The 26,226-nt window shown below is 43.2% G+C and overlaps 1 protein-coding gene, 1 long non-coding RNA gene and 1 pseudogene across 2 annotated transcripts in view; 2 read left to right on the top strand and 1 right to left on the bottom strand.

Annotated features, from left to right (window-relative positions):
- Window positions 1-1,253: 1,253 nt before the first annotated feature.
- LOC144324149 (large ribosomal subunit protein eL27 pseudogene) lies at window positions 1,254-3,188 on the top strand (annotated as a pseudogene).
- Window positions 1,347-21,577, bottom strand: LOC144324153 (uncharacterized). Its single transcript, XR_013389565.1, has 3 exons — window positions 21,462-21,577; window positions 4,895-5,006; window positions 1,347-1,512 (listed from the first exon to the last, which is right to left on the bottom strand). It is a non-coding gene; the product is annotated as an uncharacterized LOC144324153 (long non-coding RNA).
- SPTBN1 (spectrin beta, non-erythrocytic 1) overlaps window positions 19,977-26,226 on the top strand; it is a 197,885-nt gene continuing 191,635 nt past the window's right edge. The window contains exon 1 of the mRNA XM_077915404.1: window positions 19,977-20,135. The gene's annotated coding sequence lies outside the window, so the exon portion shown is untranslated. The remainder of the gene's footprint in view (window positions 20,136-26,226) is intronic.

A 26,226-nucleotide genomic window follows, 5' to 3' on the forward strand; every position in this document is an offset into this window, starting at 1 on the left:
AACCATCAAAAAGAATGAGGTAGAGCTACAGGTACTAACATACAAAGTGTTCCAAGTGTTCCAAGAGGCAGTAAAAAGGAAAAAGAGCCAGTTACAAAAAATAATGTAGAAAAGGACTCCATTTTTGTTCTGTGTGAAAGAAAAAATAAATGTAATGACATATATACTAAAATGTGAATGCTGGTTGTTTCTGGGAGTTGGCATTTTGGAGCACCTTCTATTTCTACCTTATGTATTTCTGTCAGATTTGATCCCAGATGAAAGGTAAAATAAAAATAGTTTTAAAAAATAACAGTATGAGCATCGCTTATGTAGTTTTCTTGCCAAACATGTTAGTTCTGAATCTAAACATGAGGAAACAACCACATAAATCCAGATTGTGTGATATTCTGCAAGATAACGAGCCTAGACTCCTTACATTTATCAGTGTTATAAAAAATGAAAAAGAGACTATTCTAGATTAAAAATATCTCAAGAGAGCCAGTAACAAAAGGCAATCTGTAATCCTTGATTGGATCCTGAATGCATAAAAAAACATTGGAAAGAAACTTTTAGGATATAATTGCCTTGGTGAATCTCAGTGAAAGAACAGCATTTCTAGAATTATATTTTGGAAAATGCTAGTATAGGAAATGCCCCATTAAATGAAATGTATTGTGCCCTTCCATGCAAGGTATGCTATTACCTCATTTAATCTCTGTTATTTATTGAAGAAAAAGATGGTTTCCTTTTTTCTCTTGATGGTTTCCTTTTTTTTTTTTTTTTTTTTAAAGATTTTATTTACTTATTCATGAGAGAGAGAGAGGTGGAGACAGAGGCAGAAGGAGAAGCAGGCTCCATGCAGGGAGCCCGACGTGGGACTCAATCCTTGGTCTCCAGGATCACACCCATGCCTGAAGGCGGCGCTAAACCGCTGAGCCACGGGGGCTGCCCCAATGGTTTCCTTTTGAAGGTAGGACTCTGTTACTGTAATTGGTGATGGATACCAATGCATTCAATTCTAGAATATCTTATCTGGTTTATAGATTTCAAATCAGTGCGTAGATGCCAACTAGGGTCTACTGCAAAGTTGGCGAATCTCAAAGCTGGAGGGTATCTTTGGGGGTACATGGGATCAAGCCTTATCATTTTGCAAATGAGCAAAGGGGCCCAGGTGGGCTAGTGACTTAACCGTAGTTCATTTGAAAAAGCCCTGATTTTGGAAATCTTGTCCTTAACTTTAGAATTCTTAACAATAAAACCATCAAGATGCATTTAACTCTTGCTGAACATCACCAACGGAGTAGGCATCAAAATGGTCTGCCTTGAGCTGGGCCCCTTCTGCATGGAAAGAGGCTTACCACTTGGGGAGGAGTCACATGATAATCCTCAAGGAGCAGAGAGCCTCAGACTCCCAGCACTGTAATAACGCAGGCAGTCTGCCGAGTCCCAGCCGAACCAAGACATGCCCTTTGCTTGACTTTTTTATTACATAAGAAAGCACGAGGAGTTCAAGCCAACACTTTTTTCTCCCTAAAAAAAAAAAAAAAAAAAAAAAAAAAAGACTGCTTATGGAAATGGATAACAAGAGTCCTGAGTCCTTTACTTCTCTTCCCGATAAACATTTCCTCACAGCACATTCCCAGCAGGACTCATCCCATCTGGTAGAATGAAGGGAAAGAGATTCAATCACTTTTCCTTTATAAAATGTGTGTACCTCCTTTTTACTGGGCTAAGACTCCAGATCTGCATTCTCCATTTTATATCTCTCTCTGAGAATAATCTCCTGACCTGCATAGTAGACTTCAGAGAAATCAAAAATCTCTACTCCCTGACAGTTTTATCAGGAGAACAATTCTTCTGACTGGGTTATGCCCACTCCTCAGGGGCCAGTGGAAGTTCCGCACTGGTGAGGGTGAGGCTGAGACTTCTTGCAGTGGGCTAGGTACAGGTGGAGAGGGCACAGGGAGCCACAAAGGTGCCCAAGGTCAAAGTTTGTAGAGGTAATCTGAGTCTAAATATCTGGAAGAACACATGCAATGTGAAGTCAGGGGGCTACTGAGATGGGAGTTGATAAGTTAAGGGTGTGGAACTGAACAGAAGTGGGCTAGCAGCACAGGCAAGTCGGAACCAGGCAAGAGGGTCTCTTGGGAGACAACCCCAGATTCCAGCTGGCAGATGTGTCTTGCCATTTGTGGTTGGCAGTTCCTGGTGTTTTGAGGTGGCTGAAGTTGCCAGAATCAGCGGACCTGGAAAAGCCACTGGTCAGTGAGCAAAACTAAAAGCACCAGGGTCTGAGTTAGGTCGGAAGTGAAAACTGGATCCCTACATCCAAATTGGTCAACAGGGTGTAAAGTCAAGGACAAACCCATTGTTAGTCCAATAAGCATGTTTGACTAATCAAGGGAGGGACAAGAATGCAAGTGTGAAGCCAGAGAAAGCCGGCAGCATGGTGGTCAATAGTGGAGGACGAGTGCAGTATGATGCTAGAGTGGGATGGGCTGGAATGATTCCAAGGCCAAGGAGTAGATGGTACAGCCACTCTTCATAGTGGAGCCACTCTTGAGTATAGTAGCATACAGCCACTCTTCATTCTGTTCCTGTGCTCTGAATGAGATGTGTCTTGTGCCATTAAAAGTACCACCAGAGCTTTCTGCTGTAAGCTTGAGTGGCTGGTATCAAGATGGGCAAGTTCATGAAAGCCCGGAAGGTGGTGCTGGTCCAAACTAGATGCTACTCTGGATGCAAAGCGGTCATCATGAGGAGTATTGATGATGGTACCTCAGACCATCCCTACAGCCATGCTCTGGTGGCTGGAATTGACTGTTATCCCTGCAAAGTGCCAGCTGCCATGCATAAGAAGAAAATTGCCATGAGGTGAAAGATCAAGTCCTTTGCAAAAGTTTATAACTACAATGATTCATGCCCACAAGGTACTCTGTGGATATCCCCTTGGATAAAAACTGTCACCAACAACGATGTCTTCTGAGAGCCTGCTCTTAAACTCAAGGCCTGACGAGAGGCCGAGGTCCAGTTCAAGGAGAGGTACAAGACCTACAAAAACAAAAGGCTCTTCAAGAGGTTGCAGTTTTAGATCTGTTTTGTTTCAGTCACTAAAAACACCACCAAAAAAAAGTACCACCAGAATGGTTATAGTTGATAACACAGTATTTGAAATTGCTAAGAGAGTAGATCTTAAAAGTTCTCATCACAAGAAGAAAAATTTTGTAACTATGAACAATGACAGATATTAACTAGACTTTATTGTTGTGATCATTTTGCAATGTAATTTGTATAAAATCATTGCAATTTCATTACATTGAAAGTAATATAATGTCCTATGTTGGTTTTAGCTCAATAAAAAAAAAAAAAGTATCACCAATAACTTCGTTTACTCTGTTGTCTTGCAATTAATTGAGAGTATGAGGGAGAAAAGAGAACTTTGCTTATGGAGAAGAGTATGCTTGTGTTGACAGAAAATACTGTTGGGGACTTCCAGAATTTCAAACACACAGGCATTCCTAAGGGAATATACCAAGGCAGTGGGAAGTGGGTAATATGGCCCAAAATCTCTTCCATGCTTAGCCAGACTGAGTTCTCCAAGTGACTGGGTAGGGATCCATGGGTTTGGTTGAGGTACTCTCTTTAGAAAAATTCGATGAGGGGATCCCTGGGTGGCGCAGCGGTTTGGCGCCTGCCTTTGGCCCAAGGCACGATCCTGGAGACCCGGAATCGAATCCCACGTTGGGCTCCTGGTGCATGGAGCCTGCTTCTCCCTCTGCCTATCTCTCTGCCTCTCTCTCTCTCTCTCTCTCTCTCTGTGACTATCATAAATAAATAAAAATTAAAAAAAAAAAGAAAAATTCGATGAGAATGCACACATTTTGGGGAGAGGGGTCACATAGGAGAGTCCTAACAGCTCAACTCAGATACGTTTATGCTTATGCCTGGAGGGAATGGAACAAGGCCACTAGGGTGCTGGGAAGCCTAGGTTCCCAACACAGATGCCTGACAACACAGGGCACCCATGGGGGCAGGGGGCAGGGGAGAAACGTAGAGTGAACTGTGGGGATGGTCCAGCATCTGTGCAGAGAGGAGGATTGGGAAGAGGGTCCAGTTTCCGGGATGCCTGTATACCTACTTTTACCCCAACTTCTAGCACACTAGGTCAACTTTTGTCTATCAGTCACATAGGGTTTCTGTGATTTTCTTTCATTTGGCTTTACACCTTTTGAAAACCACCACCTAATATCAACCACACTAAGCGCTGTCCATGTTTTTGCTCTGTGTCGGATGCTATCTTGGCTACATCATGTAGGACGCTTTCCTCAAGGAGTTTACAGTCTCTCTGGAAATCCCAATTTTATGTAATGGTATAAAGGAGGAAACAAAATAGGGTAGGACTTCAGTGTTAAATGATGTGTTGGGGATACAAGTGACTCACAGTTTTAAAGTGGAAAAAAGATTCCTGGGCTTTAGAGGGTGAAGATCCACGTCAAAAGTTATAGAAATTTCTACCTGAAAAAAGTGATATTTGAGCATAAGTTTAGAGAAGGAGAGAATTTGAGTGAGTGGGGAAGGCATTCCAAGCTGTGAGAAAGACCCTAAACAGAGGTATAGAGTTAGGAACGCTCAAGGTCAATTTGAGAAACAATAAATAGAGAAAACATATGCATGACTGACAGTGTTTCCCATTTTTTAAATTACTTATTCAGACAGTATCCTGAGCAAGAACAATTTCCTGTGGTTTATAAATAGGTACCAGTTATTTTAGTGGAACATAATGCTGATGATCATTCATGGAATGTTCCACAGAGACTTCAGTTTTCTGAGGACCAGGGAGAAAATGTATAAATGTTTAAGGAATGGTCCAGAACATGAAACACCATTAATAAAAATCAAATACAACACTTACACAGAAACTTAGTGTTCTTAACGAGGTCCTTGTCTCCTTTGCTCTTTCTCCCTCCTGGATTTGTTCCTGATTTATGATGCGGAGGGCCCAAGGCTTCAGATGACATGTACCTCTGGATATGAAAGAATGAGAATAGAAATTGGGAGATAATAAAATGGATACAAGAGATGACATCATTTTTCTGAGCTCATAGAATGGGTGGTGCCAATGTTATGATTCGGAATGCCTATCTCATGTTTTCTTTCACCCAAGATTTCCTATCCAGTTCCAAAACCAAGAAGCCACTAGAATGGTACAGAATCTCAATTCCAGTGATTCCTAAGATGAGAACATTTTTATGAGGCTGATATATTTCATAGGTTGGAGATCCCAGCTCCCCATGCTTGGGAAACATTCCAATGTGTATGACCATGTTATAGGTCACGCAAAAGAAAGAAGATATTTGTATTCATTATGGTTATGGTTATGGATGGATTTGTATTTTATTGGAATTAGTTAGCATCACTCTCAATTTTCCTGTGCTGTTCTATTTTTTATTGTTTCCATAGCATTTGTATCTACATATTGTTCATTTTGGCCTACAAAAGATTATGAGTGAATACATCTTTTTTTTTTTTTTTTTTTTATTCATGATAGTCACACACAGAGATCGAGAGAGAGAGAGAGGCAGAAACACAGGCAGAGGGAGAAGCAGGCTCCATGCACCGGGAGCCCGACGTGGGACTCGATCCCAGGTCTCCAGGATCACGCCCCGGGCCAAAGGCAGGCGCCAAACCGCTGCGCCACCCAGGGATCCCTGAATACATCTTTTTTATTTGTGTTTTTCCTTTGGGTTCCTCTTTCTATAGGCTTAGGGCAAAAGAAGTGATGGTTATCCTAAATTTTCCCTAAATTTATCCTAAATCTTATCCTAAATTTGTAGCAGCAGCAAAGTATTTTATTATAAAAACTTCCTTAGGAAAAATATCCAACAGTTAATCTTGTCTATATCTGAAGAGATCCTTAACAAATATCTCCAAAAAGTATGAAATGATACTGCCACTAGTGATTTTACAGGTTTTTGCAAGAACTTGGAGTTGTATATAAGCCTCTACCCACACCCCAGCTCTCTAAATAAGAATGAATGCTATAAAGTTGTCTTCTTGTTCTTATAGTTGGGTTATTTTATGGGTTAACAAAATCAGTACCGATAGCCTTTCTGGACATTCCAATAATCCTCCCACAAGTTAAAAAAAAATACTCCTAAAATTGAAAAGGAAGTTCCATTCAACTTATCAAATGTAATAACAATTGCCTACAAAAAACTTCCTTTGACAGACAGAATTTGTAGTCAGTAAAAGAGTTATTTTCACACAGCGCTCAAGATTTACAGGATCCTTTCTTAATGACAAAGGGTTTCCTTGGTCTACTCATGCCGTGTGGGTAAGTTTTACATTTCATGAGGCAATTTGAAGGAAAGGGTGAAGATATGTATGTTTGTATGTATGTGTGTATGTATGTATTTACTTAAGACAGAGAGCATGTGCAGGAGGGGGGTGGGGAAGAGCAGCAGAGGGAGAGAGAGGATCCCAAGCAGGCTCCACGCCCAATCCCACAACCCTGAGATCAAGACCCCAGCCGAAATTATGAGTTGGACACCTACCCAACTGAGCCATCCGAGTCCCCCAAAGGTATTCTTTTTGAACATACTGTCTTTTATGGTGATACAATAGCAACATCAGATTATAAATTAACACTAGCTAATCAGAAATTAAATTTACAGGCATAACCTAAAAAGCATGGCCAACATATACTTTTTGGTTCCCAACACCCCAACATCTTTATCTTGAGGTGTGAGGGAACTAGGATAGAAATTGGTAGATTTGTACTTTAGAAACCAAATCAGGTTTTCCCATTTTGATACTTAAAGACAAAGTCAGAAAGCAAAACCAAACTGAAACAAAACGTATCTGTTTTCTTGGATATGGAAGTTTAGATAACTTGTGTGCGGTCCTCAGAAAGTAAGATTCCAGTGCTCTTCATATTTTAACGTTATAGACCTGTAAACAGTGCCTGTATGCCCAGCTGATCAGGAAACACAGCTTTCTTTCCTTTCTCCAGTATGTTCTCTCCAGGCATTGCCAAACTCATATACCTCCCAGCACTATTTCCACCGAATGTGACTTGAACGAAGGGCTTGGGAGTGGTGGCACAAGAGAGCATCTTGGTAACCTTAGTTTTGTAAACGTGAGATGTAACATTTACCTCTTGGTTGATTTATGAAGCATGGAAGTGTATTAAGATCTCTGTGAAAATCTGCAATTAAATTAAGGTCTAACTTTGTTGATCTTAGCATTTCCCAAGCTTAGTTGACCACGAACACCATTCCTCTCTAGGCTGTGCACCAGGATTCTGTGGGCTACGTTTGGATAAACGTCAACCTGGGCACGAGCACTGGTTTTCATTCAGACACGGGCCTCAGAGGCTCTCTTTGCCACTTGATAGCTCTGAGAGTCTGAGCAAATTACTTTCCCTCTCAGAAACCTGTTCCCCATCTGAATTATGTGGAAAATAATATGTATCTTACACGATTTTTTGAAGATGCAATATATGCTCAATAAACATTTATCTCCTTCTGTTTACAAACATGGTAGTATAAATCTTTCTGGGTTTCGACATGCATTCCAATATCTTCTCTAATAGGACTATCTTTCTCCAGTCTCATCTCCCAGGAACATGGGGAAGTGTTAACAACACCGCTTTAGAGTCAGACTCTGTAGAATGTAATCTTAATAACTGTATGACATATGACTTGAGTAAGTCATCAGCCCTCTCTGTGCCTCAGTGTCCCCACCTGTAAAATGGGAATAGTAATGGTACTTCCTTCAGGTTGTGAAGATTAAAGGCTAGTGTTGATAAAGTACTAAGAATAACACCTGGCATTGTTCAGAATACACATGGTGCACGTTCAATACTCTATTAAAGCTTCTAGTAGTCTCATTTTCTAATCATATGCTGCTCCAGCCATACTAGACCCCTTGCTACCCAGAGATACTTGATGCTTTCCCATATCCATATTTGTGCTCATGCCTTTCCTCATCTTTTCTTCCCAGTGAAATCATCTATCCTTTCAGGCCTGCCATGCATGCTACCTGCATGAGGAAGCCTTTCCAGATTTTCCCTAACCAGGTGTCTTCCTGCACCAGGGGATCCCCATGGGGCTTTGTAGTGCCCATGGGGCTTTGTAGTACCCTCCTGGTTCCACGGGGCTTTGTAGTGCCCATGGGGCTTTGTAGTGCCCTCCTGGTTCTTTTTTTTTTTTTTTAAGATTTACTTATTTATTTATGTTAGACATAGAGAGAGAGAGAGAGAGGGGTGCAGAGATACAGGAGGAGGGAGAAGCAGGCTCCATGCCGGGAGCCCAACGCGGGACTCGATCCCAGGACTCCAGGATTGTGCCCTGGGCCAAAGGCAGGCGCCAAACTGCTAAGCCACCCAGGGATCCCCCTGCCCTCCTGGTTCTTACCATGTTCGACTCTGTATTCAGTTTTATATTCCTGGAGGAGCACTATGCACACATACACACATGACACTCATCACCCAGTAGTGTGATCTAGCAGGTACAACTTCAGGCTGAGAATCAGTAAACTTGGACTCTGGTCTCAGGCCAACCACTCTGTAAACCTGGGCAAGTTACTTTACAGGAACTTTGGTTGCCCCTCTCTTAAAACAGTGGGTTGGATTAGGCCAGCTCTAAAGCCTGTTCTTATCTCTACCCTTCTGTAAGTCTAGTACACACCCCAGCCATCTAGAAGCCTGTGGAATTTTAAGAGAACAGAAGGGACAAAGCTTGAGCCAGAAATGTCTGATCAGAAACCCTTATTTGCACTGTTTATAAAAGCAAAAGACTGAAGCAATCCAAATAGATAAAGTGTGGCGTATCATGGAATATTATGCAGCTGTAACAACAACAAGGGATAAGGAACCTTACCATAAGGAAAGCTGAGGAGGAATGACCTCCAGGAAGCATGAAGTGAAAAAAAAACCCAAAAAACCCAAGGTGCAAAACAGTGTTTTTAGAACGCTGCCTGTTGTATGATAAAGAGAGGAAATTATAAGAATATACATTTGATTTAATTTATATAGGCCTAAAAAGACACTGGCCAGGTGCCCTTGGAAGAGTACACACAAAAAATGTTAAAAATGTTACCCATAGGAAATGGGGTGGAGTATAGAGTGGGTGGGAATAGGGGAAGAGTGAGAATTTCGAAGCACTCCTTTTTTTTTTTTTTTAAGATTTTATTTATTCATGAGAGACAGAGACAGAGGCAGAGACACAGGCAGAGGGAGAAGCAGGCTCCATGCAGGGAGCCCGATGTGGGACTCGATCCCCAGTCTCCAGGATCACGCCCTGGGCCGAAGGCGGCGCCAAACCGCTGAGCCACCTGGGCTGCCCCGAAGCACTCCTTTTAATACCATTTTGATTATGTATGTATGAGTGTAATCTCTACACCCAGCGTGGAACTCGAACTCACAACCCTGAGATCAAGAGTTGCATGCTCTTCCTACTGAGCCAGCCAGGCACCTGTACCATTTTGATTTTTTTTTTAAAGATTTATTTATTTATTCACGAGAGACGGAGCGAGAGAGAGAGAGAGAGAGAGAGAGAGAGAGAGAGGCAGAGACACAGGTAGAGGGAGAAGCAGGCTCCATGCAGGGAGCCCGACATGGGACTCGATCCCGGGTCCCCGAGATCACACCCCAGGCCGAAGGTGATGCTAAACCTCTGAGCCACCCGGGCTGCCCCCATTTTGATTTTTTAATCAAAAAAATGTGATTTTTTTGTGAATGTATTGCCTCGTCAAAGAAAAAGTTAAAAGAGAAACCTCTGACTGTGACAGTGATTTGCAACAAAAACAAATCTTATTTGTACTTTTCAGTGAGGCTAGGGTCCAACTAAAGAATGATGTGCTAATTTATTGCTGAAGCCTTCTAGAATATGAATCCCCATGACATACTTGTCAGTGGAAAGGTGAAATGTTGGCCCTTTGGGTGTTTTTGGAGTTTTCTTCTCAAGCCAGCCACCTTGGTTCCCTAGTTCATGTCACCCGATGTAGACTCTCAGCAACCAGAGGCTTCCACTCATTTGGGATGTAGCCAGTGGTCAAGCAAAAGGTCTTGGGCTGCAATATCAGCACCCCCTGTTCATTCTGGAGGATCTGGAGAATTTTGTTGAGGAGAGGAGGGTGCAGCCTAGCAAATTCTCAAATCCTCTTAGAGGGCAAATAGAGGAACAGAGGACTCCGAGAAGGCTCTGAGGATGGTTAAAGATGATAGCTAGCGTCTACCCTCCACCTAAGACACAGTTCAGGGAGTGCTTTCAGAGAACTTTTCCAGCTTGCCTACAGAATCTACCCCTCAGAGAGTGTAGACCTTCCTCCCAAATGGGTGAAATTCCACGTTCTTTTCTAATTTAAGTAACCCACCACCCTAAGAAACTTAGACCTGTAGATATTTTTGTTTCTCCCGCAGAGTCCCGCAGCAATGAGAAATCCAATGCATGGCATTGTCAGCTCGCTTTGGCCCCAGGTCCCATTTGGAGAGAATTCTGAGGTGAAATGACTTGCAGCTGAGGTAGGCCCATGCTTAGCCAGCACGTACTCCAGCAAACCCCAGCACTCACTCTTGGCTGCTCCTGGGAAGGCTTCAGAAGAGTTTTTCAAAGCAGACCTTGTAAAAACAAATACCCCCACCACTACCCCCATCTCCTGTCCCCTTCAGAAAACAAACAACAATACTGCTCTGTTCACCAGACACAGGGGGATTTTCTGTTTCAAGTATTTTTTCTTATTTCATATTGGCAGCACTTGTTAAGGAACCGATGACTTTCAAGTTGCATGAACTTTGAAACATAAGCATATAAGAATCCAGGTGCTTAAAACTTCCTCACACTCAGATACATCCTTATAGCCTTCATCTAAAAAAGTCTTTAAAGTTTTATTAAAATGATTTCAGTTAGAAAAAGAATGCCTTCCATTCCATATTTTGAGTTATTATGTTTGCTTTTAAAGCTTATAAGCAAAATATCTTGAGATCCTATTTCTTTTCTCAGACTTAGAAACAAACTTAGAAACTGGGTGTCAGATCTGGGTTTGAATTTTGTTTTCATCACTTAGGAGCTGTAAGACCTCAGACAACTAACCCAATTGATTTTGCCCCAATTTCCTCATTGGTAAAATGGGGTAATAATAGTATGAATATATGTAATAAACAGTTAATTAATAGTAAAATGAGTACATGTACTTAGAGTTCCTAGAGATATACATGAGTGACAAAAATAACAGTGTTAAACAATAAAAATTATTATGCTTTGGGGCACTTGGGTGGCTCAGTCAGTTAAGCAACTGACTCTTGATCTCAGCTCGGGTCTTGATCTCAGGGTGGTGAGTTCAGGCCCTGCATTGGGTTCTGTGCTGGGTGTGGACCTTACTTAAAAAAAAAATATTTATCATACTTCTTATCTCATTTGGAGGAAATGCTTACAAACTGAAATTGATTAAATTACAGTATTTTCTCATTTTTGTGATCCTTTAAGGGTTCCAATTCCAGTCTTAAATAAATGCTTATCATTAAAATTAAACTCTTGTTTGCTCTAGCCTGTGTATAAAAAGAAAAAACCCAAGAGGAGAAACCAGCCTGCCAACCATGAGAACCAAGCAAGGAAAGAATTTCATTGCCTCCACAGCAAATGTTCAGATAGTCTCAGTATTGTATTGTCATGCCATGAGAATGAGGCATAGCATTTATGCTGTGACTGGGCATCCCCACCCACTGAGAATCTGGGGGCATAGGATAGGAAATGAGGATACTCGAACATCAAAAATATAATTCGGGGGCAAAATGGTCAAGATCTAATCACTCAATCCAGACAGAAGAGTTTTTCCTCAAACCAGTAGCATGTTAAACTTGTCTGACCTCTGTGGGGAAGTGATTTTTCTTTTTTCTTTGTTCCTCACCCATCAGCCTATGAATTTCTGCAATTTCTCGAATGAATTCTAGGCATGAGTCTAGCCCACTTCTGGAATCCTGTACATAGTGTGGCAAACTATGTCAAATTAGAGGGGTGGGGTTATCTTGAGGCAATGGTCTTCTGTTATTGCCAAGGTCATCTTTGGACTTCCAAAAGAATGACACCAGTCATGAAAATATTAGCCATGCCTGCCTCCTGTTCACAAAGAGCAGCATGGCTTGCCACCCATAGATATCAAGGCCATTGTGATAGAGGCACTACGGAAAGCCTGGAAGTTGGAATCTTGACCTCACTTTGGATTCTTGATTGGTAGCATATTCCAAATTTTAGTTACTTTTCTTCAGTTTTCCTGAATCTAGTGAGGAGGCCAATTATTGGAGTCCTCATTGACAATGTCTGGAACAAAGTTGTCCAATAGAAATATAATGAAAGCCACATACGTAATTTAAAATTTTTGCAATAACTGTATTTGAACAAATAAAAAGAAATGGTAAAGTTAATTTTAAAAATAGATTTTATTTAACCCATTATACCCAAGGTAATATCATTGCAACATATAATGGATATTTTAAAAATTGACATATTTTACTTTTTTTTTTACTAAGTCTTTGAATCTGATATGTATGTAGATTTCACAAAATTTACAGCTAAAGCAAGTGATTCAAGTATCTAAGTTGTTCCAAACACAGTTAAAAATTTTCTAATAACTGAAACCAAGATCCAATTTTTAAATTTAAATCTCAGTTTATTAAAATTAAATAAAATTAGAAATTCAGTTTCTCTGTCATTCCAGCCACATTTCTAGTGGCTACTGTATGAGAAAGTGCAGAGAGAGAAAATGAAGAAAGAGGGTGCAATGTTTTATGGAGGGTCATCACACTTGGAGCTCATCCTCAGTTGGTACATGCCAAAGGGAGGTTCCAGTAGCTTTTTTCCCCCTCTAATTTCTTCTTTGTTCCCAACAATAAAGACTCAGAGTCACTTTTATATTTCTGTGGTGGAATAATTAGACTCAAACTGCCTGAAAATAGGCAAGTGGAGTAATCAGCTTATATATGAGAAGTAAATTGTGACAAACCCTTTTACAAGAGGAGCACGTAGGAAAGTTTTAAAGAACGTGCATAAGCCCATTTATCTGAGGTGACAAGTAGTTCATTGGTTATTGAAAAATGATGTTGAAGTTGAAAAAGACTTTCACTTTTGAATTAAATTTTTTAAATTTAGGTGAAATCCAGATAACATAAACCTAATCATTTTCTTTTTTAAAAAAAGATTTTATTTATTTATTCATGAGAGACACACAGAGAGAGGCAGAGACACAGGCAGAGAGAGAAGCAGGCTCCCTGTGGGGAGCCCAATGCTAGACTTGATCCCAGGACCCTGGGATTACCACCTGAGCCAAAGGAAGATGTTCAACCACTGAACCACTCAGGTGCCCCAAAACTAACCATTTTAAAGTAAACATTTCAGTGGCATTTAGTATATTCATCAACTACCACCTCATAATTCTAGAACACTTTCATCACCCCCAAATAAAATCCCATACCAATTACGTAGTTATACGGCATCCTCTCCCCTGCTCTTCCCCCAGTCCCTGGCAACTGTCAGTCTTTGTTCTATCTCTATGGATTTACCTATTCTGGATATTTTAGATAAATAGAATCATATAATATGTGACTTTTTGTGTCTGTTTTTTCCCCAGATTGTAGCATGTATCAGTACTTCATTCCTTTTATGGCTGAAAACTATTCCATTGTATGTATATACCACATTTTAATTCATCCATTGATCGATATTCAGGTTGTTTCTACCTTTTGACTATGGTGAATAGCGCTATTATGAACATTTGTGTACAAGTGTTTGTTTGAGTACCTGTTTTCAGTTCTTTTGGGCACATACCTAGGAATGGAATTGCTGGGTATGATACTTGCTGATACTTGTTATTTTCTTTCTTTTTTTTTTTTTTTTAAAGTAAAACCATCATAGAGGGTGTGAAATGGTATTTCATAGTGGTTTTGTGTTTTTCTAATGACTAATAATGTTGAACATATTTTCATGTGCTTAAAGGCCATTTATGTATCTTCTTTGGAGGAAATTCTATTCGGGTCCTTTGCCCATTTCTGAAATGGATTGTCTCTTTGTTGCTGAGTTGTAAGAGTTCTTTATATATTATGGATACTGGCCCTTTATCAGTTGTATAATCTGCAAATACATTTCTGTTGTTCTCTAGATTGCTTTTTCATTTTCTTGATAATGTTTTTTGATACACAAAAGTTTTAAATTTAGATAAAGTCCATTTGTCTATTTTTATTGTTATTGCTCATGCTATTGTGTCATACCTAATAATTCATTGCCTAATCTTTGAGGCACATCTTGAAAAAAATAGACTCATATCTGGAAAAGGACATAAAATTTTACTTTACTTGAAACCTTTGAATGTACATTCACCTGCTAATCTGTTAATAGTCAAAGGGTTTCTTCCAACATGTTTACTGAGTGAAAGACCACTTTGTTTTTGCATAAGCCACAGCTATCTGATACACTTTGATTTCTTTTAAGTTGACTAAAAACTTAGAGACACTTGCAAAGCAACTTGACTCTGGATATTTCAAGGATTTTATAATTTCCATTCCTACTTAAATTTTATTGCTATCTTGTCCACATATAAATTGATGATGGTATTTTTAGCCTTTAATCAGACATTTAAAAATGTGCAACTTAGTTATTATTGAAAGGAGTCTCTGCACATTCATATTTAATTGGTTTATGTAATGTTCAATTATAATAAGTATAATTATTAAGCAAAATAGGTTCAATTGTAATAAGTATAACTGGTATAAATAAATTTGGGAATAAACCCAACTGGCTTGGTAAATATATAGCACAATGGTGGGACTTGAAAAATATAGGTATAGCAGAGTATTGCCTACAGTCAAAGTATGCTTGATATGCCATGGATGTCAGTCAATATGCTCACAACACAGAGGGAATGAACAGTGTAATCCACCAAGTGTGTTAGCTGAAAAAGGATTAAGAGAGTATTTATTATTCTAGAGTTCTTGATTTAGAATTATTTAAAACATTTTTATTTTCATTTTTTTTTTTTTTAAAGATTTTATTTATTTATTCATGATAGTCACAGAGAGAGAGAGAGGCTCAGAGACACAGGCAGAGGGAGAAGCAGGCTCCGCGCACCGGGAGCCCGACGTGGGATTCGATCCCGGGTCTCCAGGATCGCGCCCTGGGCCAAAGGCAGGCGCCAAACCGCTGCGCCACCCAGGGATCCCTATTTTCATTTTTTTAGGAGAGTTTTAAAACTGGTAAGATATACATGACATAAAATTAACCATTTTTTGCCCTTTTAAGTGTACAGTTCAATGGCATTAAGTACACTCACAATGCTGTGCAAACATTACCACCATCCATCTCAAGAACTCTTTCATCTTGCAAACAGAATTACTTTTTAATAATATGCAATGCCAAGCACACAGCTCTGATATGCTATTTTCTAAGCAGATACCAGTGGCACTTTGTAGCAGTGCGAACTTGGGTAGCTCATTTAACCTACTGGTGTCTTCAGTTTCTAACCTATAAAATGGGGTTAATATCTTCTCCACAGAACTAACAAAAAGAACAAAATTATATTTGCTAAAGCGCTTTGAAAACTGGAAAGCATTTTACAATTGCTACTTACGGTTATTTTTATTAATAGAAAATTTAAGGATTCATAGAAAGCTGAGTCCACTCATTCTCATCATTTTATAAATATTATTTCTACATATTTAGGTTATTCAGATCTATCATCATACATATATTTTACTTGTTTATTTGTTTGTTGATTGACTGATTGACTTCCATCCTACTAGAAGACCCATGAGGGCAGTGATTTTTTTTACTGTTTTACCCATTGCTCTATTTCAGAGCCTAGAACAGATTAAGGCATATATATTTCTTTTTTTTTTTTTTAAGATTTTATTTATTTATTTGAGAGAGAGAGACCACGAGGTGAGGGCAGGGAGAGGTAGAGGGAGAGGGAGAGGCAGACTTTCTGCTGAGCAGGGTGCCATCATGGGGTTCGATCCCAGGACCCCCAAGATCATGACCTGAGCTGAAGGCAGATGCTTAACCGACTGGGCCACCCAGGTGCCCCAAGGCATATATATTTCTTGAATAAATGAAAGAGTGAATTATTCTATACATCAGTAACTATGATATTAGTGCTCAAAAACTACTCACTCATGATATTGTCAGCTCAAACATGTAAGTCTTTAGGCTTTCCCAGTGCAAAATTAGTATGTGTGAAGCCCCAAGTAAAACATTTCTACTTTGAGGAAACTTCTCAGACTAGTTCAGAGTTGAAAGGAAGTCAAGTTTTGGAGTAAATAGAGATGAAAAATATTATTCAAATTTTCAAAATGTGTTCTGAATTTAACATTTTAGGTTATTATCAGTACAATAAGAGATAGGTTTTAATTGGGTTAATTTAATGTAACCAAAGAGATACTGTAAGTAATCATTCTTTTCTAAATAAAACAGGCAGACTCAACTATTGTTTTATCAATGTCTGGTTTCAAGTGGAGCTATAGGACTTGCTTTGGCAAATGAAATGTTGAGTGGAGGTAACCTTATGTCATTTCTGGGTGGGAGTATTTAGTTGCTGGTACTTAGCCCTCCATCATGCTCTTCCCTTACAGTAAAGAGTGTAGAGGTACCTACTGACATGGAGGTACCATAAGATTATTCTGGAATGCTGAGCTGACACATAGAAGGCAGCCTTCCCCAGAGAGTCTCTTGGAATCACAGCTGATTTTATATAAGCAATAAATTAACCTTTGCTGATTTGGAACTTGTGTATTATACTAAGATTTGGGAATAGTGTATTATAACATAACCTAGTCTATAGTGACTTATATATATATATTGACAATATTTTGCCCTACATTTTTAAAATAAATTTATTTTTTATTGGTGTTGAATTTGCCAACATATAGAATAACACCCAGTGCTCATCCCATCAAGTACCCCCCTCAGTGTGTGTCACCCAGTCACCCCACCCCCCGCCCACCTCCCCTTCCACTACCCCTGGTTCGTTTCCCAGAGTGAGGAGTCTCTCATGTTCTGTCTCCCTCCTTGATATTTCCCACTCATTTTTTCTCCTTTCCCCTTTATTCCCTTTCACTATTTTTTATATTCCCCAAATGAATGAGACCATATAATGTTTGTCCTTCTCCGATTGACTTACTTCACTCAGCACAATACCCTCCAGTTCCATCCACATTGAAGCAAATGGTGAGTATTTGTCGTTTCTAATGGCTGAGGAATATTCCATTGTATACATAAACCACATCTTCTTTATCCATTCATCTTTCGTTGGACACCGAGACTCCTTCGACAGTTTGGCTATTGTGGACATTGCTGCTAGAAACATTGGGGTGCAGGTGTCCCGGGGTTTCACTGCATCTGTATCTTTGGGGTAAATCCCCAGCAGTGCACTTGCTGGGTGGTAGGGCAGATCTATTTTTAACTTGCCCTACATTTTTAATGGAAAGTTAAAATAACAATTTATATATGAATATATATATACATTCTATGGGAGAAAAAGCCATATATAATTATGTGGTTTTAAAAATGGAGAGTAGTACTATAGTGTTACAGACACGGTATCAATGAGTTCTAGGTTCCTTTAAATCATCTTGATTTCTGATGTGAGGAAGAACTTCAACAAAGCTGCTTCTGAGGTATTTGAGAATAATCTTTTTGAATTATCATGATTACTGACTAAGGCTTTTCATCTTTTTCTAGATTCTTTCCTTTCACAGAAATATATGCCTTCTTCAATAATCTCTCCATATTTAGACTATCTTTTCTTTGACCTGTTACTTTTTTTTTTTTTTTTTTGGTCAGTGGTCTACTGGGTTCTCCTAGATGATGATTTTTTTTTCCACCAAAGGGTAAGAATTCAAAATTGTGAGTGATTTATAGTGTATTTATAGTGAAAGTCTGGTGAGAACTCAGGTATTTATAGTGCAACTCCGAATCCTTGCCTTTTACATTTTTGAAATACTTTGGCACTTTACTAGAGTACCTTGCTAAGGTTGCGTGTGCCCTCCCTTTTCGAAAGAAATTTTAAAAAATTAAGTGGGAGTGGAATGGGGTAGGGGCAATGACTCACTCATCGAATGAAGATTTATTCAAGTACTGTTATCTGTGATAAAGGAAGCTGTTAAGAGTCACCATTTCTGAATAATATTGGAAGAATTTAAACAGGCATTTTCCAGAATTGCCATTGTTTTCTTTGGTATTTCATTAACATTGTGGGTGGGGAAGTGCTGCTGAGGGCCACGGAGCAAAATAAGTGAAAGGGAAACAGCTTTCATTCCTGGTGGATTTCCTGTATTACCTAATGAGGGCAGCCACTTACATGTTGATTCTGTACAATTCAATTCAACAAATATTTTTTGAGCACCTCCTAAGTGCCTGCTAGGTACAAACAGTGAACAAACAGACAGACAATAGAACCCTGTCCTTGGGAGAGTTCACCTTCTGGAGGTGTTGATCAACTGATAAAAATGTCAAATTATTTGCTTTTCCCAGTAGTCTTTCCTATGTATCGGAAGTGATCATTGGTACAAACATTCAAACTCGATGGTGAAGCACCGAGAGGAAAAATCCTCTTCACTCTGGTGGAACAATCTCATTTAGATTCATGCTAAAAGATTCATTTAAAAAATACGTGCAAAACCAGAAACCTATCAACCCCCACTCGATTTGCGACATAAGCATGATGTATTTATCTCTGCTTTTAAATTCAGGGGTTGAGGGGCGGATCTTCAGGGAGAAGGGCCCTCTTCCCTCTGAAAGCTCACAGTGCCGCCGCTGGGCACCTACACGGCAGGCCGAACGTCAGTTTCCCTGGATGCTGCTCTCTAAAGAGCGTTTCTATTCGTGGACGCGGGGATGACACCATCTTTTCTCCCCAGCAGTGGCGGTTCTAGAGTTTCTACATGGCCTGGGGGATCGGCTGGGTGGGCGGGCAAGCTGATGGAGAAGGGGCGTCGGCACGCGCCCGAGGCCCGGCGTCTGCGGGTCGGAGGGAGAAGCGACGCCCCGAAGCCATCGCGGGGCTGGCACTGCAGCCCGGAGGACCCCACTCCGCCAGGCTGGCTCGGGAAGGGCGCCCGGGCCAGGTGAAAGGGAGCCAGGACGCCCGGAGGCGGGACTTGCACAGACCACTTGTAGGGTCCGTTCGCAGATTCCCCGAGGGACCGGGGGAAGACGCCCTCACAACGAGGGGAAGAGCTCGACTTGGCCGAGGAACCTCTCCCTGCCCCCCCCGCCCCCGCCCCCGCCCAAGGTTTCCCACGGAGAGGTCCCCATCGCCCTGCATCAGGCTGGGCGGAACCCGGACCGCATCACCACCTAAAGCCTAAAACCACCCCCCGACACCCCAACACTCCGCCGCCCTCCGAACGCAGACATCGCGGGCGAAAAGAGGCTGCACAAATCACGTAGAAAATTAGGCTGCCCCTTTCCAAGGCGATAATCAAATTAGCCTCAAATTAAACGTGAAATTGGCCCTCGCCGGCCGCGGGGACAAAGCCCCCATTGTCCCTGGGCCCGGGTAGCGGCGGCGGCGGTGGCGGTGCCCACCCAGCCTAGGCCAGCAGCCCCGCTGGGTCCCCCCGCGGAGGGCGAGGGCGAGGGCGAGGTCGGCGGCGGGCGGCGGGCGGCGGGCCGGGGCAGCGCCCGAGCTCGGCCAGCGCGCGCAGCAGGCGCGGGGGGCGGAGGGCGGGGGGGGGGCGCTGCGGGGCTCCGGGCGGCGCCGAGCGGGGGCGCCGCGGCGAGCCGAGCGGAGCGCGCAGGGCGTGCGGGAGGGAGCGGGGCGCGCGCCGGGCTGCGCGCTCCCGGCGTCCGCGCCGCCTCTCCCCGCCCCTCGCCCCCTCCCGGCCTGCGCCCTCCCCCTCTCCCCCCGCCCCGCGCTCCCGCCCAGCCCCCGGAATCAGTGCAGCTGTCGCCGTGCAGGCTGCGGATTCCTCCAGTCCCTCCCTCGGCCGCCTCTCCGCCCGGAGCGAGCGCGCAGCCCCGCGCAGCAGCGCCCACCGGTCCCGTCCTGTGAGCCCCGGCCCCAGCCGCGGACAGCCCCGCGGAGTCGCCTCCCGGCCCACCCGCCCGGCCGCCGAGGAGCGGGAGGAGGACGGGACCCCGGCGCCCCCACCCCCTGACCCGCGGGAGGTAGGTAGATGCGGGGGGGGGGCGGGCTGGAAGATGCCAACTCACTGGGGCTGCCTCCGGGCGGGCTCCCGGGCGGCGGGAGGGCAGGAGGAGGGGCGCGGGCCCGGGCCGGGAGGACGCCGCTGCCCCGCCGCTGCCCCGCCGCTGGCCCGGCGCCCCGGGAGCGGCGTGGGGGCAGGGAGGCTGCGGAGCCCGGGCGGGGGCGGCCGCGGAGCCGGGGGCTCCGGTGCTTATTCGTGCGCGGGCGCTGCGGGCAGGGGCGGCGGGTCCGCAGTGGGGCGGCCGCAGCTCCCCCGCGCGCACCGCGCCCGCCCAGCCCCATCCTCGGGCGCAGCGGCGCCGATTCCTCCTCTGCCTCCGCCGCCGCCTCCCTCCCGCCGGGCGCAGCGGCCCCTGCACGGGGGTGGGTGCGGAGGGCGCAGCGGGGGGCGCGTATTCTCGGGCGCCCTCCCTGCGGCCGGGGCGGCGGGGGCGCAGCGGCCGGGGGATGCGGCCAGGCGTGGTCCCCGCTGCGCCGCGCTGCAGCTGAGCCGGAGGCGGCGGCCCCCCCGCGCCCGCCGCCCGCCCCCCGCCCTCTCCCCGTCCCCACTCTCCCAGGGCTGGGCGTGAGCCGCCTCGGGGCGCCCGCCCTCCGGCTCCAGCCACCGGCCCCTCAACAGGTTTGTACCAGCGCGGGGACCCTCCGGGCCGGCCCTGGGGCGCGGGGGTGGGCCGGGAGCCCCTCTGGTCCTCATCCCTCCCACCGCGCCCGCGGCCCTCTTTTTTTATTTTTATTTTTTGATCTTCTTGGTGGGGGGAGCCTTCCCTTTGTTTTTGCGAGAGGAGAGCTGCCAAGTGCCCGCCGTCCGGTGGGGAGGGGAGCGCTGGCGAGGTCAGAATCCGACCCAGGTCCGTGGTCTTCCCCATCCGGAGCGGGGCCCCAGAGCGGGGACAGGGCGGGGGGGGGTTCAGCAGAGGAGCCGAAGGGATGCGGTGGGGGTTAGCTGGGCGGGGAGGCGCGTTTTTGGCAAGATGGACGGCTCCCGGTGCCCTCGCCGTGATGCAGCACAATGCCGCAGCCTCGCAGCCTCCCCCGGTTCTCGCTGCCGGGCCCGGCCCCCGCCCGGCCCCACCCAGGCCCGGGGCCGCCGCTGCCGCGAGCCTGTCCTGCTGCTTCAGCGGGATGTGGCGGCCGGAGGACCGGGTCCCCGAGCCGTGGGCGTGGGGCGGGGCGGGCCTGCCGTTGGGGTGACCCCGCCCGCCCGGGTGGGGGGCTGTGCTCGGACGGAGGGGCGTCCTGCGGCGCCAGTGCAGGCTGGGGGCCGGCCTGCGCGCTCCCCGAGGTACCTGAGCGGCAGGGAGGGGCTGCGGTGCGCGGGCCGCGGGGTGCGCAGGCAGTGGTGCAGTCGGTATCGCGAGTCGCAGGGCGGTTCTGTGCAGCACCCACAGCCGGTGACTACAGCCCGGCCACCACCGATTTCTTCGTTTGTGAAAAAAGTTGATTAATTGAAGCTTCGGTAGCGATGACGTTACAGGACCTCTGTCTTCGGTCAGTTCCTATTAAGAATATGAATGTTCCTACAGGAAACCATTTTATATTTTGAGACGGGATGATTGATGTGTTTTAGTTCTTACGTATCTGAGACATTTTAAAAAATGTTAAGGTTCGGTCCGTTGTTTTAAAAGGAGCGTATTTTTTGACGGATGGTGAATTGTCTCTTTAACCTGTGTTTGCTTTGCGTGCATCATTTGCTTTTTTTTTTTTTCTTCCTGTAAATCAAGCACAGTTAACAGATTTGGATTCTTTTTTTTTTCTTTTTTTTTTTAAGATTATTAGGTGAGTGGTGTGATTGTTGCTAAATTGGTATTCAGATTGATGTGGCTAGCCAGGTTAAGCATCCTGTCATGACTAATGGGATTATCATGGCAGCTGACTGCGTTTGTGTTTGTATGTATTTTTTGTGTACATATTTTTTTTTTTTTTTTGCAGATCTAGCCCAGGAGGGGGATTGGAGAGAGGCAGACCACCAAGGCCTCTGTGGCTGGTATCTGGTCAGAAGGAGATGATTCCCAGTGTCCTTATCTGTTTAGGTTGGGAACACGGGATTTCTCTTCTAAATGTCACTGCTACAATTAATTTATTCAATGCAGGATGGCAAATGGGATGCATCTAAATGTCCCCCCTTCTAAAATGCCTCTGTGAAAAAGGGAATTTCAGTATGCTGACTGGAAGGGAAGGTCAATGTTTCAACGCAAGGGCATGTCTACTTTTGTTTTTAAAAAATCTCTAATGCATTCAGCTCAGTGGCATTTGATTTTATGCGTCTCTGCAGAGTAGAACTGAACGTAAATTGCGTGGTTTACGTGCATTATTTTGAGTTTCTCTAATAGAGGGCTGTTAAAATGTAAGATTTTTTTGAATTTGGGTTTCATCATTGCTTCGGTTGTATAAAATTGTGATGTGTGAAGATGCTTGGGAGTATTGTTTCCATGGATTACCCAGACATTTTGGATTTATTATGTTGTAAAAAATATCCTGTGTTGATGGCGCAGGGGTTTAGCTGTTCTGACTTACACACCAGGTGCAGAATTCTGTTAGGTTACAGTCTTTGTAACTGTGTCATCTCTGGACTAACCAAACCCTTCATCTGAGAGTAAGTGTTGGGACAGTGAGGGAGCTGCTGTCACTTGGTCGGCTCCTGCTGTGCAGGCTTTCTGTGCAGAGCATCTCTCCGGGTGAGACTAGTAACAACAGTCTGTGATGTTGTAGGAGCGAGTAAGACCTCACTCTACTTGTGACACATCCTTAGCAGAGCCTTGGCATTGGCGTTTCTTTGGAAGAGTTTGAGTGGTTATTGAGTGCGGTATGTATGAAAGCATGACTCTACGTGTAGAAGTATTATTTTGAGATGGAAGGATTTTACTACTACTAAACAAACAGACATGATGAGTGGAAAGTATTTGATGTGGTTTCAATTAAAATAATAAACTTTTTGTTAAGAGCCTATTAGAATTCGAGAGCTATTCGCACATACATTACGTATGTATACAGTGCTGTGATGCTCCTTTAATTATGTTGGGCCATGACAAACATCTGCGTTATAATCAGTCTTTAATTACTGTCCTGTGGATTTCCTTATGGCAGTCCTGGCTTCTTCAATACCACTGGGAAACCGTTCTTCCAAAAGGAAAGGGCTAATACTCCTTCTGGAAAGGCTTCTTCTGTAGGTTTGTCGAAGTGAGTAAAACTTCTCTCGTGGATTTCTCTTTCAAGTTTTCAGGCTTTGCTCTCTCAGAGTACTTTTTCTTTTTCTTCTTTTTATTTTAGTGTTTTATGAGAGAGAGAGGGAGGGTGAGAGAGAGAAAGAACACTGTGGGGAGCTGCAGAGGGAGAGGTGAGAAGCAGGGAGCCCGATGGGGGTACTCAATCCCAGGACCCTGGGATCATGACCTGAGCCAAAGGCAGCCGCTTAGCGTATTGAGCCACCCAGGCACCCGTCTCAGAACACCTTTTCTTTGCAAAAGATCTAGTTTAGTATTCTTGATTTTTCTGGTAACAGTTATCCTGTACCCAGCTTTATATAGTGTAGGAATAGTATCATCCATTTCTTTATCTTGGTGGAGAAAATGAAACTCCCAATTAGAGACACCCATACTTCTGTTTTTAGACATCATTGGAGCAGGTGTTTCGTAATGTCTCCTGCTATGGTAGTAAGGTTTGTGGAACAGCCACATCAGGAGCTTGTTAGAAGTGCAGATTCTTCGAGGTCTCATCCCAGACCTATCCAATCAGAATTTGCATTTTAACAAGACCCCTAAGTGACTTGTGTATGCTTGTTAAATGGAGAAACTGCTCTACTCCTTCAGCCAAGGTACCTCCATATCAAAAGGTTCCTTCTAGTATCTTTCTTTTGTCTTTATTTTTGCTGAAGTATCAGCACATTTTCCCCCTTCTGTCTCTAAGTGGTGTTGAAGAAAAGGATGCGTGATTGTAAATCATTTATTTTTATTTATTTATTTTTTTTGTAAATCATTTAATACAGAAATACTTCACAAAGTTTTTTTAATTTTTAGGTGGAAGAGCCCTATTTTTTTAATAGTTTATTTAGATTACTCAGGTTTTTCAGTTCTTTTCTAGAATACCTCTACAGTTGAAAAACAGTCTCCCCTCCCTGCCTAGGAAAAAAGGCATTGGCTTTGAGACCGCAGAAACTGGAGTCCAGGAAGCTACACCCCTGAGGATAAGGTCCCCTCAGCCCCCTTTGTTGTCCTCTGACATCTTGTTCTCTGTCATCAGGAACTTCTCCTGGTATATTCAGTGGCTTGCCCTTCTGAATGTCTTTTTAAAGTGATTTGTACATGCAAAATAATACTCCTGAAAGATACATTACAGAATCATAAACCAGCGGACACTCAGGCAACCACCACCTAGAGGAGAACCTTATTATCATATATTCATAGTACCCTGTGTGACCCTCTGTCACCCCGTCTGAAGCAACCACTGTCCTGAGTTTTATGCTTACCATCCCCTTGCTCTTCTTTATGGGTTGTCCTTTAAAAAAAAAAATTCTTACTTTGTATGGTTTTGAACTTTATGTTAAAGAAATTACACTTTACATATTTTTCTGTGATTTGCACTTTTAGATAAACATTATATTCCTGAGATTCATTCCTTTTGTGGCTGTGGTTCATTCAGTTTTGCTGCTGTATAGTATTCTACTACAGCTTATTGATTCCTCCTCCTGTAGATAGAGATTTAGACTGGTTCAGTTTTTTTGCTCTTATAAAAAGGCTGCTGTGAATATGTCTTCTACTTGTCTCTTAATACATGTGTGGAGATAGATGCAAACACACACCTTATTTGTCTCTTTCTCTGAAGAATGAAATTTGTTGGATGATTGGGTGTGTATATCATCAACCTTACTAGATATGCTGAACTATTTTTCTCGAGTGATTGAACTACTTGTATTCCTACTAGTAGTGTACATGTTACGATCATTCCATAATTTTGTCAGACTACTTCATTTACCAGACTTTAAAATGTCCTGTTGATATTTTTGAAACGTTAACTCATTGTGCTTTTTATTTGCCATTTCCCTGGTTATTGAGCTTAGGTATATATATTATTGGCCGTTTGGGTTCCTCCTTTTGTGAAGTGCCTATTAAGCTTTTTGCCTATTTATCTTTTAGATTTGTTTCTTATTGATTTTGTAGGAATTCCTTATGGAGATTGCCTGCTACTCCTTGTGGATTATATGCGTTTAAAAATTATCTCCCAGTGTGTGTTTTTGTTTTTAAAAACTCTTTGTGGTTTCTTTTGATGAATAGTCGTTCATAATTCCAGTAGAGTTGTAATCGGTTCTGGTCCTTTAAGGTTTGTGAGCACAATTTTGTTATTGCAGGAGAATTTTTTTCAATTGGGAAATAACATTAGTTTTGGAGTCAAACAGATCTGGGCTCAGATCCTAATGCTTTTGTATACTAGCCTGTGGCCACAGCTAGGTTCTGGCCTTAGGCTAGTCCATTACTCTTGAAACCACAGTTTCCTTATCAGTAAAATGGAAATGATAATACTTCCTTATACAGTGTTAGGTACATAGTAGGTGTTCGGTTAATAATAGGTCCACTAGTTTCTCTTCAAACTGCCTGAGCCACTGACCTCTTTTAAATGCTTTCAAAAACTACCTTGATATTTTTATGTCAAAAGAGCTAATAAACAGCTTATTCTGTAATATATCTTTTTAAGAGGCTGTGTTACAGCAGAATTTGTATATTGATCAGCACAGGCTATAAAGACCACTTACGGGAAACCCTTTGTCAGCTGAGGTTCCTGTTCTAGAAAGTAGTGTAATTATAGCTCTTTTTACCCAGAAGCATGTATACTACTGTTCTGTCTTTGCTGTTACTCTAAGATTACTCTGCAGTATTGTTTTTGATGCAGTAAACAATTATTGGATATCTTCTTTTGCCAGGGCTTGAAATTGGGTTAAAGTGATGGTGGTGTGGGCTGGTTTAATGGTAAGATTTAGTTCCTGAACATAATGACCATATGCTTTACTGTACAGAATATATTCTCTGTATGTCCCCAGGAGATAAAAGACTTCTTGTTGAT

The sequence above is a fragment of the Canis aureus genome, chromosome 11, assembly GCF_053574225.1.
Source record: "Canis aureus isolate CA01 chromosome 11, VMU_Caureus_v.1.0, whole genome shotgun sequence".
In the NCBI taxonomy this organism is placed as follows: Eukaryota; Metazoa; Chordata; class Mammalia; order Carnivora; family Canidae; genus Canis; species Canis aureus.